This window comes from Alosa sapidissima, chromosome 5 (genome assembly GCF_018492685.1).
Source record: "Alosa sapidissima isolate fAloSap1 chromosome 5, fAloSap1.pri, whole genome shotgun sequence".
NCBI lineage: Eukaryota > Metazoa > Chordata > Actinopteri > Clupeiformes > Clupeidae > Alosa > Alosa sapidissima.
In genome coordinates this window covers 9,288,105-9,308,587 of record NC_055961.1, presented here as the reverse complement: position 1 = coordinate 9,308,587, position 20,483 = coordinate 9,288,105, and the positions used below count along the sequence as shown (strand labels likewise).

The following is a 20,483-nucleotide window of genomic DNA, read 5'->3' as shown; positions in this document are numbered from 1 at the left end:
AAGTCACTTGCTGTACAGTTTGTAGAGAATGCGTCTATTGTTTTGATATCAACAGAACTCAGAACAACAGGAAAATTCAAAAATCAAACACCACCCTTGTCCACGGTTTCTTTTGAAAAAATAATACACAGTACCACACTGTTATTGTGCGGCATGTTTTATTTTGATAAGATTTATCCAAAACAGCAGGTCTCACTTAGCTCCAACACAGAGAAACACAGCCTTGACCTACATTACAAAAGCTGGGGACACATTGGCATGTTTATAGCTGAACTTCAAAATACCCTGATTTGGACAGCCGAGGAGGGGGGGAGAGGCAGTGTGTACACAGAAAGAGAAAATAGACTGTGCTCTGAATTACAAACACAAGACACTCGCCGTTTAGACCCGCCAAAAAGAGGCGGCTGCCTGCGACGGCGACTCACACACTTTACGGCGACGCGAGTTTATTCGGGTTCAAAATTGCAAGACCGCTAACTCGGTGTGCACGACATGGCACGACTCGTGCTCGTTCACCAGTCGCTGTGTAATCTGCACCTGACCACTTAAAAGGATTATGCAGCGCTGGAAATATGCCCCTCCGTGCACATTAGCGCCTGGAGGGGAGGGGGAAGAAGGGAGGAAGATGTGCCTCTGCAAGATCAGCCACGAGTCTCTGCAGCAAGGGGATGAAAAAAAGCCGCACACCTTTCCTGCATATATGTGTGTGTGTGCGTGTGTGTGTGTGTCTGTGTTTATGTGTGTGTGTTTATGTGTGTCTGTGTTTATGTGTTTATGTGTGTGTGTGTGTGTGTGTGTGTGTGTGTGTGTGTCTGTGTTTATGTGTTTATGTGTGTGTGTGTGTGTGTGTGTGTGTGTGTGTGTGTGTGTGCGCGTGTGTGTGTGCGTGTATGTGTGTCTGTGTTTATGTGTCTGCATATGTGTGTGCTCTGTATACATGTGAGAGTTTGCATGGAAAGAAAAAAAACTACAAGGACAGAAGAATGTGCTCATGTGCTCATGGACTTTGTTTCATCTGTAAGTTGTCATGGTCAAACTGTCATAAAGGTTGTATTGCATTTGATTAATGAAGTGTGTGTGTTTTCCACGCACACATACATTCTTCAGCTCCATTGGTGCAACTTCACAGGGGAGTCTTTGAAAGAGGAAAAAAAACATTTCTGAATAGTTTACAATGAGAACTGCTTGAGCGCTGGCATCTGAGGTAAAAACACAATACCCAGTAAAAGAAGAATTGAGAGCACATGGATGGAGGACCTCTTCAGCAGAAGCAAGGACGCAAACATGAAAGCCTGTGTAAGAGCCGGTGACAGCAGAGAGGAGCAGCATAGCACCCAGCACAAGGGTCTTGGAAGTTGTTGTTTGTGAACGTCCCATAAGGAGCCGCCCCCCCTCCCCTCTCCCCCTCTGTAAATGTGCTGTATCAATGCAAACACACAGCCTACATCTGAGAATAACATTTCAAGGTGAAAAGAAAAAAAACTGCAGCCACTGTCCAACTACTGAATGAGTATACAGTATAGACCTATATTGGTGTACAATAAAATATACTGTATATATAATGGCAAAACATGAAACAATATCATCGAGCTGGCAATGAATAATTCACTTTTATTTTGACAGGCAAATATTCCATGACTACCTCTTCCATGCCAGTATATTTATCCAGTGACAGGCTTTGAGAAATTAGCTTCACTTTTATGTCTGTAGACCAAACAGACTACCCAACCCCCACCCCCACCCCCTACCCACCCGCCTTTAGTAGTTTAGTAGATAGTGTGGAATAAAGCAGGACAGCACATGAACACTGTACCCTCAAATGAGATCTGTGCTGTGCTGTGCTGTGCTGTGATGTGCTGTGCTGTTTTGTGCAGTTCCTGGAATGAGCCGCGGGCCTGGCATCACAGCTGGCATGAGAGAGCCCTAATATAGCTGTGAGCTCCACGTGGCATCAGACTCACACATCCCACAGAGAGGCACTGCAACATATCATCCACAGCCCACTCAAGAGGACACCAGACTCACTGTGTCAAAGGTGCACAGACCAATTCATCTACTCGCTAACTCTACTCTAAATTCAGGATTCACACAACACATTGCGTTCCCCTGTCTTTCTGGAGATAACAGATACTTTAGAAGACAGTGGTGCTTGGAAATGTAATGGTTTTGGGGAAACAGTGGGGGCCTAGCTGGTCCCAAAAAACAACTTGCCCCTACAAAATGGAGAGGCCCAAGTGCTCTTAGTCACTTGAAACAACAGCTATTCTTCAGCGTTTAAGTCTCTGAGACACATCACGGCAATGTTCTTCAATTCATGTTGTAGATGGCTTTAAATGTGCAATACATGGTGCCGCAATCACCACTAATAAGTCTCACACTGAGAACATTTTTCACTGAATCCAAAGCAAAATCAATGTTACACAAGCAAGCAGAGAGAACAATTTAATTAGGCTAAGGCTGGGTGCTGTATACAACGATTATACACAACATCTTATCATGATGGATTTACAAAATGAGCTGAACAAGCAGGACTGTAATGCAATGCAGGTATGGAAATCACAGTATGCCCAACGCACTGTGTCCACGCAGCATTCCTTATATATAAAAACAGCAAGGGAAGCAAACTGGAACATTTCCTGTTTGGGGGCATGTGTCTCTGGCTGAGTGGAGAGCGCGCAGTGGCAGCGAGTGGGAATGAAAATAAATGACTCTGTTGGCGCGTTGATAACGGCCAGCCCCAGCATGCCGCTTGCACGGCGCACCCTTCTGTCTGCGCGTCAGGGTGTGACGGGTCCGGCGCCAGCTCAGCAGCACTCGGGCGGCAGCGCGCGGGGACGGTGACGGATGGACAGCGAGACAGCTGCTAAACATCCCGAGATTTACACCAGCGGTCGCCGCAGCAATCACCGGCCCATCACGCTGACGTAAATCTCCGGCCCCGGGCCCGCCTCACACCACACGCTGATGGGGGGAGGGAGGTCTTTGTTCCGACTCTTAAGGAAAATGGCTTTTAGGAGTGATGGTTTTGCATTTGAGGCCCTGATTCGAGGTCAGTGACAGACTATTTCTGCTGAATAGCCTACGTGACGAGGCGAGGCCTACCCGTGAAATAAGCCTGCTAGCTGGCTAATGGGTTACTGTAACTGAGAGGAATGTGCACAAATCAGGTTGGTGCTGTCAAAACAAGATGATTTCAGATTTAGCTGCTGGTGCCTTAACAGTCTGTGGCAAATGGCTTCTCTGCTGTTTCCTCCACACAGAGCAGCAAACAAAGGGTACGGCAGCAACTCGCTCCAGGAGAGGAGTTCCAAAACCCCTTGTGTGTGTGTGTGTGTGTGTGTGTGTGTGTGTGTGCGTGTGTGTGTGTGCGTGTGTGTGTGTATGTGTGTGAGTGTGGTGTGTGTGTGTGTGAGTTTGGTGCGTGTGTGTGTGTATGAGTGCGGTGCGTGCGTGAGTGTGTGTGTGTGTGTGTGTGTGTGTGTGTGTGTGTGTGTATGAGTGCGGTGCGTGCGTGAGAGTGTGTGTGTGTGTGTGTGAGCGGCACATGCGGTGTGTGTGTGTGTGTGTGTGTGTGTGTGTGTGTGTGTGCTTTTTTCCCATGGCTGTAATCTGTCTGCCTTGGCAGTAGCACTCCAGCCAAGGCCTGCGTGGCCCTGGCCCTGGCCTTACCTCTCTGCCTCCTCTGACTAATCCTCCAGTGCTGCACCGCGGCTCAGAGGTCGGGCTGCGGCAGTATCGGCGGCGCCGCGCTCCCCCGCCACGCACCCCCGCCGCTGGAGTGTCAGGTTACCCGCCCGCGGCACCACTGGGGGAGCTGAGACAGAAAAACACTTCCGCCCCAGAGGAACTGGGGGAATCGAAGTATTTCATCTAATGTAGTTCATTGAGAAATGATGTGTTTTAATTTGAGATCCTCCCTGATCTCCCAGACACCTTCTGGGAACAAAAAGAAAATCAGATATTCTCTCTTTTTCGTCTCTGTCTAGGTCTGCGGACTGAGTCTTTTACTGCGCATTAACTCATACTATTGAAGTGAACTTATCGTGCTTAAGCAGGGAAGTGATTGGCTCGATCACAGGGTATATGCAATATGCAAAACTATGGAAAGCTATGTAAAGTGGCCCTGGATGAAGCCATCTGCTCAGCAAAATACTGTGTAAATGCTCTGAAAATAAACTCAAAAAATGCATAAAAAGAAGAAGAGAGGTGTCTGCCAATTCACATGTTGAGAGAGAATTCACTTTCCTTAATCCTTCGCCTGAAGCATCTGGCGTCTCCTCCCAAGCAGCCATGCCTGGCAATTATCTACCTTTCTACTGTGCAGGACTATTTCAAGACTCTCAGGGAATCAGTTAAGTGTGATTCACTCATTTAGCATGCCTCTAATGTCAGCCATGTTGGATCCCACTACAGTTCATTACTGATGCAAATTTGCTGCTAATTCCATTCTAATAGGCATATCTGTAGATGTTATTGACTCCTGTTGCTAGAATGTATGGAAGACATATAGCAAAATAGACTGCCTTTTTAAATTATCTCTCCATGTATTTCCCACTGACTAAATATTAACCAGCCATGTTCTCTACAAATGTGGCATGTCTTTAAAATGTGTGCTTGTTACCCACAGCGGTTAACAATTCATTTAGTTCAGCAAGTAAAGTTCAACAGAGCCGAAGAGGAAAATAAGAGACTGTTCCCTCAAGGTAGAAAGAGACACGAAGATCTCAACACTGACCTTTTTTCAGACCTATCATCATCCGGAGAAACAACCCCCCCCCCCCCACACACACACACACACACACACCACCACCTCATTCGCAGCCTGGCATGGGGCTGAGTCACGTGTCAGACTCGATTAAAAGACGACCCTAGTCTCCGGGCTTAAAATTGCCCTGAGTAAGTGCGTATATCTGCGTGTGTGTGTGCGTGTGTGTGTGGTGGTGGTGGGGGAGGGGAAGGGGGGGACAGGGGTCAGTGTGTGTCTATGTGTGTCTGTGTGTGCACATATTTCTGTGTGCGCGTGTGTCAGCGACCTTGGTGGTGCTCGAGAGACAAAGGCAAAGGGAGCACAACTCAGACCTGTGCGTGTATGTGTGTGTGTGTGTGTGTGTGTGTGTGTGTGTGTGTGTGTGTGGTGTGTGTGTGTGTGTGTGTGTGTATGACTCGAAAAATCAACCAGTCTCAGCAACAACTCAGACACAGCTAGTATAAGCATTCTTCTTATTTCTCCCAGCACAAACGCAGCAGCAGTGTCAGGGGGAAAGGATCCTGGGGACACCAGGGGTCTGCTGGTCCCAGGGTAAAGGCAGCAAAAGACTGCTGTGTGATTTAGAGGGAGACGTTAGTTATTGTGACGCCATTCTCATATGACGTCCACCCCGCCCCCACTCCACCACACCGCCCCCCCCCCCCCCACCCCTTTCCCCCTCCCTGCCTTGTTGCCGTGCCGGCCACTTGCTGCACTGTGGAACTGCAGAAACAAATGCGGCCCCTCTGGCTGGCTCACAGAGACAGAGTGTAACATCAACTCGCGGCTCGCATAAACCCCGCTGAAGCCCTGGCCAAGGCTCGGCTCTCTGTGAAGCTGTTTGTGCAGAGGCCTGCTCCCCCTGGGCACCGCCGAGACGCCGGGCTGCATGCAAACACTTGCTGCAGAATCAATGAACTGTCCACAAAAAGACAGTGCTGAAAGGGGAGGCTCGCGAGAGGGGAGGAGGACCCAGACTCCAGATCATGGAGCTGTCCGCTGGATGGTGGTGCTGAAAAATGTGAGGGGCGTACAAACAGAGCAAGAATGGAGGCCGTCGTTGCTGTGTGTCCATGGCAAACAAAAGAGTTACAATGCAATTGCAGTGCAGTACAGAGGGAGTCCTTTCAACAATCCGACATACAAAAAAAGAGAGTTGCGAAACCTTTTCTCCTGTGTGACTAAAAAAAAACGCTGAGTGTCTGGTTTGGTCAGCGATAAATGTCTAAACCATTAAATACAGAAAAGAAAGTTGTGTCTGCTATATCCATAACTCAGCCTGTTCTATGACATTAAAGGACAAATGAGAAGGACATAGAACAAAGACTCATTCAGTGACACTGTGCTTCACACAGCAGCCACTTGATCTGCTTTCAGTCTCTCTCTCTGTCTCTCAGTCTCTCTCTCTTCCACCCTCTCTCTCTCTTTCACCCTCTCTCTCTCTTTCTCTCTCTCTCTCTCTTCCACCCTCTCTCTCTTCCACCCTCTCTCTCTCTTTCTCTCTCTCTCTCTCTTCCACCCTCTCTCTCTCTTTCTCTCTCTCTCTCTTTCTCTCTCTCTCTCTCTTCCACCCTCTCTCTCTTCCACCCTCTCTCTCTTCCACCCTCTCTCTCTCTTTCTCTCTCTCTCTCTCTTCCACCCTCTCTCTCTTCCACCCTCTCTCTCTCTTTCTCTCTCTCTCTCTCTTCCACCCTCTCTCTCTCTTTCTCTCTCTCTCTCTCTTCCACCCTCTCTCTCTCTTTCTCTCTCTCTCTCTTTCTCTCTCTCTCTCTCTTCCACCCTCTCTCTCTTCCACCCTCTCTCTCTTCCACCCTCTCTCTCTCTCTCTCTCTCTCTCTCTCTCTGAGCGCATGTGCGAGCGAGTGGGCGGAGTGCTGCGAGTGAGACGCGTGAGTGTGGCCGCTGTGCCTTTTTTCACTGTTTTCTCTACCTCTACTTACTTTTATATTTTTTTTCTTTGTTTGGGTGGTTTGGTTTGGGTTTAAGGTTAAGGTTGGGTAGGTTGCTGTTAGTAGTTCGCTCCGTTTGCTACTTATACCGAGGCGTCTGCCCCCACCTGGGAGCATGGCGGCCTTAGGTACAGGAGTGTTTGGGTCCTTAACACGGCGACATGCCATTAAAATAACAGCTAATGCCAGCGTTGAAGAATGTAGCTTGGCTGTTGGTGAGATGGTCGGTCACGACAAAATCCTCTCCGCGGCTCGTATGAACCGGGCTGTTGTTTTGTTTCTCGAGACGGTAGAGTTGGCAAATGATGTGATTGAAAGGGGAGTAGTAATTGATGCTGTTTTCACCCCAGTGCTACCTTTATCATCACCCTCTAAAAAAGTATTTATTTCCAACATTCCGCCCTTTATCAAAGATGAAATCCTGATTGAATCTCTTTCCCGTCATGGCAAATTAGTATCACCGATAAGGAAGATAGCGATTTCAAGTAGCAATCCACTCCTTAAGCATATTGTGTCGTTCAGACGTCAGGTGCATATGATTTTAAAGGATAATAAGGATATAGATTTTACTCTGAATGTGCCCATAGAGGGTTTTCATTATTTGGTGTATGTGTCCTCCTGTCAAATGAAGTGCTTTGGGTGCGGCCAGGTTGGCCACCTAGTGCGGGCTTGCCCAAACGGTACAGACACTCCCGCTGAAGGCGAGGGTGAATCCAATAATGAACAGCCCCCCAGTATTAATGTTCCCAATGGTGAGGGTGCAGAAGCTAGTGGTGTTCAGGCAGAGGGAGGGGAGGAAGGTTCCTCAGCCGAGGTGAGCCTCCCGTGTGGGCCTACCCTTGCGGAGCCAGCAGGGGAAGATGCATCCCAGGCTGAACCCGACACCCAGGCTGAACCCGAAAGCGTAGATTTTTCCCAGAATAGCGTAGCAGGGGAAGATGATCTGACAGATGGGATTGATTCAGATGACGAAGGTTCTGAAATGGAAGCTGAGGTTGAACCTGTTTTTAAAATGCCCCAAAAAGGTCAAAAGCGAACACAAATGGATGAGACCGTGAAGGCAAAAAAGAAACATGCGCGAGGCCAAAATAAACCCGCTTCGGTAGAAAGTGATTCTGACTGTAGTGTGGATTGTAGTTTGCGCATGAGTGGTTACCCTACTCAAGAATACACTGTGCAGGACATTAAAAATTTTCTGAAAGAAACGAAGCATGTTAGAAATGTTCAGATCGACAGCTTTTTCCCTGATATTGAACAATTCATGGCCAGAACAAAGCAGTTCATTTCTGACGGGCTTTTTTCTAACCCTGAGGTCTACCGTTTAACCAAGTTCCTCACTAAGTTAAATACACTTTTGGGTAAGGACGGTAAATCAAAGAAGGCAGCACGTCCCAAGTAAGCAGAATCATGTGTTTATTCATGCAACTTTTTTTTCTTTTTCTTTTTCATTTGTTTTTGACCATGGGTGATTTTCGTGTAGCTTCCCTAAATATTAATGGGGCTAGGGATCCCTTGAAAAGAGCCCAGTTTCGACTCCTGTCAAGTATTAAGCGTCTAGACGTCGTGCTCTTGCAAGAGACGCACAGTGATGCAAGAAACGCGACTGATTGGGCTCTAGAGTGGGAGGGTCTTTCTCTTTTGAGTCACAACTCCAACGTTAGTGGGGGAGTCGCATGTCTTTTTTCAAAGAGCTTTACTCCCATTTCGTATGAAGTGGTGGAAGTTATAGAGGGAAGATTGCTAAAAGTTAGAGCTGTCTTTGAGGATCATGTTTTTGTTTTTGTTTGTGTGTATGCACCAACTACAGCAGCAGAAAGAGTGGCATTTTTAGAAACATTGTCTACTGTTATAGCTGGATGCAATAGTGATGAATATTTGTTTATTGGGGGGGATTTTAACTGCACAGAGCAGGACATGGACAGGAATCATGTTGAGCCGCATATGCTTTCACGCAGAAAGCTTAGTCAATGTATGCAGACACATGACCTAAGTGATGTGTGGAGGAATTTTCACATGGATCAAAGACAATATACTTGGACTCATGTCCATAGTAATATGATTTCCTTAGCAAGGCTTGACAGGTTTTACTGCTTTAAACATCATCTTAATATTTTTAAGAACTGTGCTATTACTCCTGTAAGCTTTTCAGATCACAGTTTGGTTGTGTGCAGTGGGTTCCTGAGCTCAGTGAAGCCAAAGAGTGCTTATTGGCATTTTAATACCACTTTAACCCATGATAAGGAATTTAGAGATGTTTTTAAAGCTTTCTGGGATGGTTTTTGTGAATGCAAGACATCTTTTATCTCCTTACAACAGTGGTGGGATTTTGGCAAATTACAAATCCAACAACTGTGCAAACAGTACACTCGAAATATCACAAGTGACAGAACCCGGTCAATTGAAATGTTGGAAGCAGAGTTAGTAGAAATTCAGAATTTGGCTTACTCTACTGGGGATCATGATGACATTGACAATTTGGCAACCAAGAAGGGCGCCTTAGCTGAGCTGCTAGGTGTTAATGCACAAGGAGCGTTGGTCCGTTCACGTTTTCAGTGTGTGGATCAGATGGATGTGCCTTTAAAGTTTTTCTTTAGCTTGGAGAAGAAAAATGGCCAGAGGAAATGCATTCATTCTTTGCAATCTGAGTCTGGAACACTTTTGACCAGTGTGCATGATATTCGAAATAGAGCTGCACAGTTCTATAAAGATCTATACGGGAGCGAACTAAGCGGTGTACAGGCTGACAGTGTGTTCTTGAGGGGATTGCCTCAGGTTTCAGAGGAATCCTTGGCTGAACTTGATTCCGCTCTGACGTTGGAGGAACTGGAGAGGGCCCTTCAAGGTATGGAGTGTGGCAAGGCCCCTGGCCTGGATGGAATCCCCATAGACTTTTATAAGTCTTTTTGGTCTGAGGTGGGGGAGGATTTGCTTGCAGTGCTTAACGACAGTCTTGCTAAAGGACTTCTGCCCGTGAGCTGTCGTAGGGCAGTCCTCACGCTTCTACCTAAAAAGGGTGATCTCACTGATATAAAGTGCTGGAGACCCGTGTCGCTCCTGTGTAGTGACTATAAATTGTTGTCCAAAGCACTGGCTAACAGATTATGCAGGGTGATAGATCAGGTCATCCATCCGGACCAAACATACTGTATTCCCAGTAGATCCATTTTTGATAATGTTTCTTTAGTCCGTGATGTCATAGACATGGCTAAAATTTTGGGGCTTGATGTGGGTTTGGTCTCTTTAGACCAAGAGAAAGCTTTTGATAGGGTGGAGCACAGCTATCTTTGGGACGCGTTATATGCCTTTGGATTCAGTGAAGGCTTTATTCAGAAGGTCAGGGTTCTGTACAATGGTGTGGAGAGTGTTCTCAAAGTCAATGGTGGTTTAGGTGCTCCTTTTAAAGTTGGCAGAGGGGTAAGGCAAGGCTGCCCTTTGTCTGGTATGCTATACTCTTTAGCAATAGAGCCTCTTTTGCAGCAAATAAGACTAACGTTGAAGGGTGTGTCTGTGCCTGGATGTAATGTACCTCTTCGGTTGTCAGCCTATGCTGATGACATAGTTCTTCTTATTAGTGGGGGAAGGGATATAGAGATGGTTGTTGACATTCTTAAGGAGTTTGAGTTACTCTCATCGGCCAAAGTTAATTGGTCAAAAAGTGAGGCTCTATTGCTGGGTCAATGGGTGGAGGGAGTGCCCAGTCTCCCAGATCATTTGAACTGGAGGAAAGATGGTTTCAAGTATTTGGGTGTTTTTCTGGGGAATGATAAAATTATGGAGAAGAATTGGGAGGGGGCAGTTGAGCGGGTTAATGGAAGGCTTGAAAGATGGAAGTGGCTATTGTCAAAAATGTCATACAGGGGGCGGGTACTTATCATTAACAATCTGGTAGCATCGTCCTTCTGGCATAGACTATCCTGCGTAGACCCTCCACCTGACCTGTTGCAAAAAATTCAGTCTGTTTTGGGGAATTTTTTTTGGGATGGGCTGCATTGGGTACCTCAATCTGTTCTATTTTTGCCTAAGGATGAGGGGGGGCAGGGCCTCATACACTTGCATAGTAGGACTGCAGCTTTTAGACTGCAGTTTGTAAAAAGGCTCTTGACAGGGCCTACAAATGTTGCATGGAAGTGTTTGAGCTGTGCAATACTGAAAATGGGTGGGAATTTGGGGTTGGACAAATCCTTGTTTTTGATGAGACCAGATGCAATGGTGTTTTCAAATCTGCCACCATTTTATCGTAGTTGCTTGAAAGTTTGGGCCTTGTTTAATGTCAAAAGGTTTGGTTCTGCAGTCTCCTTATATTGGCTCCTGAGAGAGCCTGTGGTTGGAGGTGCACGTCTGGATATCTCCTCAACCAATTTCCCTTCGCTTCAGAAGATGCTGTGTGGTGCCAAGATTGTCACTTTGAAAGATGTAGTTGACCGGACAGGGCCACACTTTGGGAATAGGAGGGGGCTTGCTGATTCCATGGGACTGAGATCACTTCGGGTTGTGTCGCAGCTTCTGGAAAAATGGCGTGCTGCCTGCACCTTGGATGACTTTAAGCTACTTGTGGACTATTGTTCAGGGGTGTGTCATCCTGACCAACTGGACCCTTTTCCTAGGCTGGTAATTGCACCCAATTTGGATGGGTGTACAGGTCCACTTTTAACATCTAGGAGCCCAAACACTATGTTGCTGGATATGGTCACGGGGAAACAGCTGTACCATGCCTGTGTAAAGGTGTTTAATAGGAAAGGTTTAGAGAGCAGGGCTGACACACCTTGGAGCGCTGCTCTCAAACTGAATAGTGGGGTGAGGCCTGAATGGAGAGCACTGTACAAACCACCATTGGCTAAGAGAGTGGGTGACTTACAGTGGAGAATTCTTCATGGAGCAGTTGCTGTCAATGCTTTTGTTTCAGTGATAAACACAAATGCTAGTCAGGAATGTCCTTTCTGTTATCAAAGGGAAACTGTCTTTCATGCTTTTTCTTTTTGTTTAAGGTTAAAACCTTTGTTTTGCTTGCTACAAAGTTTATTTTGTGCGTTCAGTGAAGAGTTCTCCACAGAGATGTTTGTCCTTGGTTTTAAATATGTCAAAAAAAGACAAAATGTATGCAAACTTCTGAATTTTATCCTGGGGCAAGCCAAAATGGCTATTTATATCACAAGGAGGAATACGGTAGAGAACCTACCAGGAACTAATGTTGTTGTTCTGTTTTCTGCCCTGGTTAAAGCCAGAGTTTTGGTTGACTTCCGGTTTTATAAGTTAATGCAAAATCTGGAAACCTTTGAGGAGGTGTGGTGTACCAAACAAGCACTTTGCACTGTGATTGAAAATGAATTGCATTTTAGCCATCTTTTATAAAAATGGTTTTATGATCTTTTTTTATATCTCTAATTTGTGATGACAAAGAGTGATTGATTGACCTGTTTTTGGTTTTGTAAAACTGGAATAAAGTATGGTTAAAATCTAAAAAATCTTCCACCCTCTCTCTCTCTCTCTCTCTCTCTCTCTCTCTCTTTCTCTCTCTCTATCTCTTTGCCTTTTTCTGTAGAACACAATAATACAAACCCAGGTGTCTATCAGAAAAGAAAGGAAAATTCAGCAGATTTTTCTTCCTCCCAATATATGGTATTGCTGGGACTGATGATCAGCATATATTGGCTCTTTTTACTTTGAAGGATGGTATTGGGGTGACAGTTTGGGAGGAGTATGACAAAGATCATTCCCGTCCTCAAATATCTGCCTTACTGTGGTAGCAAGAGAGCAGTCCATAGAAAGCTCATTACTACAGAATAAAAGGAAAAAAAAAAATGTAAATGTCCATTTTATTGGCTGCAAGGACATATGAACACAGTTGATTAGAATGCTTGGAGGACCAGAGAGTAGTCAGGGGAAATAAATAATCTATGTGCTAACATGCAGAGGGCATTTAGCTTTTTTTTTATATAAAGTTCCATTTAAAATGCTCATAAAAGTTTCAGGTCTACATACAAAATAAAAAATGACGCATACACACACACACACACACACACACACACACACACACACACACACACAGACACACACACAGAGACAGACACACACACACACACACACACACACACACACACACACACACACAGAGACAGACACAGACACACACACACACACTCTCTTTCTCTAGTCAATTATCTTTCATGACTACTCTAGCCATTCATTCACAATCAGTACAGAACAGTCCACAGTAGTCAGCCCTTCCAGACAGACATTGATGATGGCTATAAAGCTCCGTCCTTAGTCAGACCACTCGGGTGCCAAAGGAAAAGGTCTCTCCAGGTAGAGCAGACATTCTCAGACGTGGCTTCCTCATATAAAACTAGCCAGGAATTTGGCCCTTGTGACGCTGATTTCCATTGCATGAACTACAACATCATCTAACCCAGAGAGCCTTTTCCTTTCAGTTCTAAAACGCAGCTGCTATTCGTGGGCAATGAACTGTCTGACTAGTGCAGTCGAGTAAGACAACACAGCATGGGGAGGATTTTTTTCTGCTAAGGTACTTTTCCATTGATCAAAAGAATACACCGAACATTTCTTTAACGTACATATCTCTCAATGCCTGATACTGTGACTCAGATATCACATACTAGGATGTAAATGTGTGGTACTCTGACATGTAGTGTCGGTTACAAGAAAACGGAAGTAGAGATTTCACAGAGTAGGCTATAAGGATGGAAAGAAATTGAAAGATTGAAAGAACAGGCAGGATATAATTGTCTAATGATACATAACCTGTACAGCTCACCACTATATCCTATAGCATGAACACATCACATAGTATGTCACCGACTAGTGAAGCATTTCGATGTTGCATGACAATGTATCAGACTCAGTATCTATTGGCCATACAGATGCTGCAATCCTATGGCATTATACAGTAGATATGGGTGATTCTCCTTATATGGTCCTATCCTGCTTTAAAAATTGTAAAACAGCAAAAACAATATAATAGCACAACACAAGAAAATGCCTTCAAATTGGTTCTCTGCACATCAATAAAGGCAAACACTGTTGTTTACAAAACATTATTATTCTCCAGGATCCACAATTGTGATATTCCCTCTTTGAACACACTCAAAAATGCTAATCTCTCACAAGGGCCATATTGCTGTATAAACAATAAGAACTTCAGAAGATGACTTGACGATAACTACATATTGATGTAAACACAAAGGACATAACGGTCATTAAAAGAGGATTTACAAAAACAAGGGGGTGTCCAAGAAGCCAAACATGAATGCAAACGGTAAGCTCACAGACACTGTCATGTTATGTGTGTTATGTGGAACTAGTGCATTAATGAACTCCAGGGCTCAGTAGAGATAACCACATAGCCCAGACACACTCATGTAATATTTCATAAACTCCCCCTCATTACAATCATTACAACAATATCCAAGCTTTCTCTTCAGTGTGTGAACTATCATTTGTCATCTCAGCCAGAAGTGCACATCGATTCAGTATAGTCATACTGTCAACCACACTTGACAATCAGCTGCCATGTTTCAAAGCATAACGCAGTTACAGTAATTACGGGTTCAATACAAGCCACTGCAAAGCAGACAATAAAGCAACTGAAGATGGGACTGAGAATTGGAGGGAGGGGGGGTTGAGAAAGAGATATCTTGAAATGCCCAGAATGAAAGTATTTAAGCATAGCTAACAGTGTCCAATAGCTGTCAGCCTTAGCCTGAGTTACAATGTACAATATGCAGTTACAGTAGGCTACACTACATCTTAAAACAAATTTGTTTTCTTTCATCTAACAAGAAGACATGCAAAGGGTTTTAACTTAGAGACATTTTACAATTAACAGGTCCAGGCCTTTATTTAGTCTCCAGTGACAATATGCTGGGATTTATTGTTGACTCATTTTACAGGTTAAGGCTTTCAAATATGACTCACCTGTGAATATAGCCTTAAGCCTCTACAAAATTAAGGTTCTAATATATTTTCACCAAAATCTTTGATTGACCATGAGGGTGTGTGCACTGGACCCTCAAAGCAGCTGGGTATTTGTAAACTTAGGGCAATATGTTAGTAAACAACAATAGCCTACAGCACCCCCGACTTCCGCACATCTGCCCTTCGTGGCCACTTTCTATGCAATGTAAATCTGTTGAACTTGATCTAGATTCAGCACTAGCAGCAAGTAAACCAACATGGCAAGCAGATAGATTAGCCATGCAGCTTGTTAAATAGGCAATATACGAGGCGTTTGAAATGCGCGAATGAGACAGTACTTAACGTGGCTGTTTTAAATGAAAAGAAACCGTCTTTATGGAACACGGGCATCTCCAGGAGGACAGCCTATCTAAAAAATGAAAGCGATGCAGAGCCAAGTGTTTTGCCTTCTGGTTAAAAACACAACAGAGACTGATCCACAGTTTTGGTCTAGCCTACCATTTCTTGCAGTAACCCTACTGAAACAAAATCGTTTTAGTTTAGTGTCACAAATCGTCACAGGAGCTAAGGCTTACCACGTTCTGTGATCCTGACTTCTGCTCCCGAGAGTTGTTTACTGTAATCCGAAGCTGGGTCAGAAACGGTGTATTTAATTATTTCTCTGTAGTCCAGGGAAATGAAATGCCGCGCTTGTCCTCTGCCCTTCCACCGAGGCGGCAGCGGTAAGTCAAGCCCGTTCCACCTGCTTCGTTGCATGAAAAGATACAGCGAGTCTGGGCTGTGCAGCGGGAGCCAGTTTCCTTGCCACTCCCCCGTTTAACTGACAGCGATTTGGACCGAACTGAGGGCGCGGTCAGTAGACCACCTCACCAATCACCCTGCAACACACAGCATCCTGAACCCAGATAGGAGACATGGACTGCGGCAGGTAGTGTACATCATCATAACTTTTTTTTTGTTAATATTACATGTATTGGCAATTATAGGCAAATAGAGAATGTGCCGTAGTGATGTGATTTGTAATTTTGGTTTTTAGCTTGCTTAGCCCATTACCACGGCCTACACCAATGTATTGCATTCATGTTATGGCATGCGATAGTGTTTGTGCCACAAGTTTCATAATAGTAAGCATAAACTAGCCTATATGATTTGTTATGTATCTATCTGTCTGTCTGTCTGTCTGTCTATCTATCTATCTATCCATTTATATATCTTACTGTCTGTTTGTTGTAATGCAATCATGCGTAATTTAGCCAATTTAGAGCTAAATGTAGGCTACCTAAACTTTTTAAGATTGCTTAATGGCTAAATATACTTGAACCTGTTCACTCACAATTTACATTTTCATTTATGGAAATCCCAGTGTTGGTTTTGGAGATGTTGGAAATGAATGATATTTTTGGAGATGTTCTTTGACAGTGGTGATGTAGACTACTGTACTTCAAATGTCCTGCCAGTTGGCTCTGGTTAGACCTGTCTCAACCTATAAGGTGCGGACAAGCCCTGTTGAGCACACCAGATGGCAAATGGAGCATTCCTTTAACAAATATTCAAATATGGGCAAAGGCATTTTATAGCAAATGCTGTTACTGAAACCATGATACACTGGCAACAGAGAGAGAGAGAGAGAGAGAGAGAGAGAGAGAGCTGTTATACGATTCAGCAAGGCAAGATGTGGCTTCATCAGTTTTGATATAAGCATACACACCTCGAGACAACTAGAAATTTAGAAATTTAGTTTGTGGAAGGCGACAAAATGGATTCCTGACACGGCTGCCCCACTGCACGAGAATAATCTTGACAGGAGCAGCACAGCCCTCCTGTCGCCCCGTCCGTCGGCTAGACATTTCAAACTCAGTTACCTGTCCAATCACTCCTGCTCACACTCAAGACCCAGGTTCCAACACAGTTGTTTCAGGACCTATATATAATCCTTAGCTATCAAAATATGTCAGTTAAAAAGATCTCCTGAGAAGCTTTAAGACATGTAGGAGCTCACTCTGCTTCCTGACCAAGCGTTTGTATTGCTTAGCAACTTTTGGGTTCTCTCTTATTTTGTTTTTCCTACAATTAGTGTCTTTGAGAGTGTGCTGTATAAACGGACTGAATTTGGGCTGAAGGAGGCAGTAACATGTGCTGGTGTTCAGGGTTTATGTTCAAATGTCAAGACAATTCTAATTTATAATTCTTCTACACATCTCACACTTGGCGTGTTGAGGGAGATAGAAGTGTTTTAACATCTGTCACGAGTCGCCCAGATGTGTCTATCATTCTGTTAGTAAGAGCAAAGGTGCTGTTAATTAACTCATAGCTGGTGCACCTGTGAAATCTTCTCATCTTGAATCCACAGTAATAATCTATTATGCCCCTCTCCCAACACTACCACTTCAGATAAGTCAGTGGATGTTTTTCTCCCCAGTATTTTTTGTTACAGTAGCATATTGTCTGTATATGACTGTGATATGACTGTATATAACAGTAATAACTGTTTATAACCCGACCAGTGGGCTGCGGCTGAAGTGCCCTTGAGCAAGGCACCTAACCCCTCACTGCTCCCCGAGCGCCGCCGTTGTAGCAGGCAGCTCACTTCGCCGGGATTAGTGTGTGCTTCACCTCACTGTGTGTACACTGTGTGCTGTTTGTGTTTCACTAATTCACCGATTGGGTTAAATGCAGAGACCAAATTTCCCTCACGGGATCAAAAAAGTATATATACTTATACTATAATATATTGACCCATCAGCTTGGTAGAAGATCATTCTAGGAGAGTGTCGGCTACACTGAAGGTCTGTACAAGGAACATACAAAGGGAAGAGGTCAACTTTCTTCTTCCTTCGCCCACAAAATTAGTGAATAGCATGTTTTGGAAGCTCCCGCTCCCTCTCCCTCTCCCGCAAAGATCAACTCTCAGTATTATACTGTACCACTGTCATACTGCTTAATTATGGACTGCTCTGGCTCAGTTTCGCATTGTCCCTTTTGAGTGTGTATTTTAAGGGAACACCAACTTGGCCCTGTGTTCTGGATAAAAGCCTGGTTTGAAATAAAAAAAAAAAGCTGAGAGGAGGTTTTGCAGCTGGTTAGGCTTTGTGGTTTACAGTTTTTTTATTCAGTCTCTGTGGTGCATTTTTTTCTGATCAGAATTGAAATTCTCAAAACTAAGAGTTATCCTGCACATCATGTAGTCTCTTGTGCACATCATAAAAGCAATTTCATCATTTCTCATTTCTTATTCTCAAACAACAAATGCTTTCGTGCATGCATGCAATTATTGTGTACAATTTCTTTACATTATCAATAGCTTATCTTGGTCAAAATGAATTATATTGGCTCTCTGCTGAATAGCCCTACCCCCAAAACATATATTGCCATTAGTTCACTGCTTGAGCCATTGCATGCAAATGTGTTGTGTGAATGTGTGAACCAGTTGTCATATGTAATCAGTCAAGTATAATGTTGCCATTTATTACAAATTTTTGGTAAAATGTCTGCAGGATTCATGAATTACTCACATGGTTCACCAAGGTTGGAAGTTAGATCAACCAGTTCTCTTAGCTCAGAAGTGCACATCATGTTCAATTGTCAAGTAGGCTACATAGAAGTATAGTATAGTATATATACTGTTTTGATCCCATGAGGGAAATTTGGTCTCTGCATTTATCCCAATCCGTGAATTACTCAGCACACAGTGAACACACAGTGAGGTGAAGCACACACTAATCCCGGCGCAGTGAGCTGCCTGCTACAGCGGCACTCGGGGAGCAGTGAGGGGTTAGGTGCCTTGCTCAAGGGCACTTCAGCCATTCCTACTGGTCGGGGCTCGAACCGGCAACCCTCGGGTTACAAGTCCGAGGCGCTAACCAGTAGACCACGGCTGCCCCTATAGAGGAGCACTGCACATGTACAGTTCTGCCAAAGGAGTGTTTCCTATATTTGAATTTCTAATTTTGTGTATTTCTCCCCTACTGTAAAGTGTTGCAGTACTATAAAACAGTCTAGTAAAATAGTATTTTGTTCTGTTTGACAGTCCTGTAGGTCTTCCTTTATTATATGACTTTGAATGACATAACCTAATAACAAACTACAATACAAACAGTATTGTAAAAGTATACTGTATGAATCCTGGCCAATATCCTACAATCTCCCACATTGTACATTTGATATATTTCACACAGAAAAAGAGCACGACAGTGCATTTTCAATCACTGTCATAAAAACCTTACCCATAGTTTGTGTAAAAAAATACTTGCAGAGTAAACTGTTATATTGAAAAGATGACTCTGCCTTTTGAATCTTGTTCATCAGCAATGGTGCAAGGACTTGTTATTCTGATGGCACTGACATGTGGATCGGCATAAATATTTGCTTTTGAGACATCAACAAACTTTTGAGCAAGTTATGCGCTTTTGCAGGTAAGTTGTAATGGGGTTTGTACTAATTGCTTTGAGAAACGCACTTATTGTTGTGGAAACATGTCTAGATAGTTCTAGAAATGCACCAAAGCGACTGAGGAGAAATGATAGCTTCAGCGAAAGTTCTACTAGGAAGACTCGTAGTGTAGCCTTACTCCTCCCATGCTTACACGGAGCCAATCTTAATTGCCTACTTTCGGGAAAGCCCCGCAATCTGATCATTCACTCATTCAATCAGCGCTAGCCTATAGGAATTCAGTGGGCTCCTTAAATATGTTCCACCTAACACTGCTTCTGCTTCTCAGTACGCTGACTTTGACGTCCCCTCCACCTCCCCTCCAGCCACCTCTGCCAGCAGTCCACGTCCATCGGGCACGGTCTGCCTACCACATCTTCCTTCAGCCACCGCCACCAGTTGGTCCCTGTCTCGTCGTGGGGGGTAGGCTCCCCGCCCCTGCCTTCATCCATCGGCAGGAGACGAGATCCGCTCATCGCTGGACGGATCCGAGACGGGGCCTACGCCAAAGACTGTTACCTATTCAGGACTCTATCATGCTTGCATCCAAGCCGTTCCTTTACTAATTAAATTGTTAACTGATTCTATTCTGTCTACTGAGTCTTTCTGGTAGAACTGTTAAATCCCATAATGGCATCTGTGTAGTGACATGAGTGTCATATTCTCAAATTCAACTCGGCTGCACTGATTGGCCTAGTGGAACCTGTCTGTGTACTCTTATCGGCTGCACTGATTGGCCTAGTGGAACCTGTCTGTGTACTCTTATAGGCTGCACTGATTGGCCCAGTGGAACCTGTCTGTGTACTCTTATCGGCTGCACTGATTGGCTAGTGGAACCTGTCTGTGTACTCTAGAGACCTCCCCTTTTGTGCCCTTTCTCTCTGTCTCCCTTTTGTTCTGTCCCCTGATTCTCTCTCTCTCTCTCTCTTTCTCTCACCACACACACACACACACACACACACACACACACACAAACACACACACACACACACACATTATCTGTCTATCTATCTATCTATCTATCTATTTATCTATCTATCTATATTTATGTAATTTCCCCCTCCATCTCTGGATTTATTTGACCCTGCTTTTAGGCCTTTCCATTCCCCTTTCCATGCCTAAATGTGTGGACTGAGGAGCAGAGGCACTAGCAATCTGACCGTGGCCTTGGATTGTGATCACCTGATTGCCGGATCGAAAAGCAACTGAATGGCCAGAGAGATGAGATAAGATGGACTGCCTGATGATAGTGTTTGCTTCACAGGGCAGCCGGTCATGTTAGGCATAACAGACAGCATCCACCACAGACACACACACACTCACTCCCTCCCTCTCTCTCCCTCTTTCTCCTTCTCTTTCTCTCCCTCCCTCCCTCTGTCCCTCCTTCCCTCCCTCTACCCCCCTCTCTGTCTCTCACTGTCACCTTG

The 20,483-nt window shown here is 44.6% G+C and overlaps 1 protein-coding gene across 10 annotated transcripts in view; it reads right to left on the bottom strand.

The window, feature by feature from the left end:
- The window catches only part of nrxn2a (neurexin 2a), a 207,242-nt gene extending 191,859 nt beyond the window's left edge, over window positions 1-15,383 (bottom strand). For all 10 annotated transcript variants that reach the window (XM_042092085.1, XM_042092094.1, XM_042092095.1 and 7 more), the window contains exon 1: window positions 15,204-15,383. The gene's annotated coding sequence lies outside the window, so the exon portion shown is untranslated. The remainder of the gene's footprint in view (window positions 1-15,203) is intronic.
- Window positions 15,384-20,483: the final 5,100 nt, after the last annotated feature.